Genomic DNA, 1,479 nt, shown 5'->3' on the forward strand with positions numbered 1-1,479 from the left:
ATTCTGTGGGTCCCCTTTTTACTCTTCTGGTGAAGTCTTTTGATGCACATAAGTTTTAAATTTTTGATATGTCCCACTTATTTAATTTGTCTACTTTTGTTTGTGTAGTTTTCAAAATGTTTGGTAGTCTGTGTATTCCCTGTATGAGAGCCCTCACATTTGTCCCTATTTTTTCATTGATGACTTTCATAATTTTGAGATTCACATTTAGGTCTTTAATCCATGCTGAGTTGTTTTTTGTATAGGGTGTGAGGTAAAGGTCTTGTTTCAATCTTTTGCATATTGCTTTCCACTTCTACCAGCACCATCTGTTAAAGAGAGTATCTCTTTCCTACGTAACATACCTAGACACTTTGAAAAAAAAATCAGTTGTCTCTATGTGGATGGGTTAATTTCTGGATTCTCAGTTCTGTTCTATTGATCAATGTATCTTTCATTGTACCAGTATCAGGCTGTTTTGACCACTGTAGCCATGTAGTAGATTTTGAAATCAGGGAGTGAGAGGCTTCCAACCTTGTTCTTTTTCTTGAGCAGTGCTTTGCTTATCCTGGGTTTCCTTCCTTTCCATATAAAATTAGTAATTGTCTTTTCCATCTCTTTGTAGAATGTCACTGGATTCTGGATTTGGATTGCATTATATGTGTAAATAGCTTTGTGTAGTATTGACATTTTCACGATGTTGTCTTTTTCTATCCAGGAACATGATATGTCTTCTATTTTTGTAAGTCTCTTTTGGTTTCTTGTAGTAGTGTTTTGTAATTCTCTTTGTATAGGTCCTTTGTTTTTCTGATTACATTTATTCCTAATTATTTCATCCTTTGGGCGGCTATTGTAAATGGTTTTCTTTATTAATGTGTTTTTCAGTGCTGTCATTGTTACTATAGAGGAATCCAACTGATTTTTGTATGTTGATCTTATAACCTGTCACTTTGCTGAATCTTCCAATGATGTCTAGTAGCTTTTTAACTGAGTCTTTGGTGATGTCTATCTATAGGATCATATAGTCTGCAAATAGAGAGAGTTTTATTTCCTCCTTGCCAATTTGGATGCCTATAATTTCCCTTTTGTGCCATATAGCTCTGGCTAATACTTCCAAAACAATATTGAAAAGGAGTGGTGAAAAAGGGCATCCTTGTCTGTGTCCTGTTCACAGAGGGAAAGCTTTCAGTTTCTCTCCATTGAGAGTGATGTGGGCTGTTGGTTTTGTATATATGCTCTTGATTATGTTGAAGAATTTCCCTTCAATTCCTACTTTGTTGAGTGTTTTTATCAGGAATGGATGATGGATTTTTCAAATGCCTTTTGTGCATCAATCAATATGATCATGTAGTTTTTTCCTTTTTCTAATTTATATGGTGGATTACAATGATTGTTTTTCTAATGTTGAACCATCTTTGCATCCCTTTTATAAAACACTCTTGGTCATGATGTATTATTTTTTGCTGTGCTGCTGGATTCTGTTGGCTAGGATTTTGTTGA

This window comes from Chrysochloris asiatica, unplaced genomic scaffold (genome assembly GCF_000296735.1).
Source record: "Chrysochloris asiatica unplaced genomic scaffold, ChrAsi1.0 scaffold00136, whole genome shotgun sequence".
NCBI lineage: Eukaryota > Metazoa > Chordata > Mammalia > Afrosoricida > Chrysochloridae > Chrysochloris > Chrysochloris asiatica.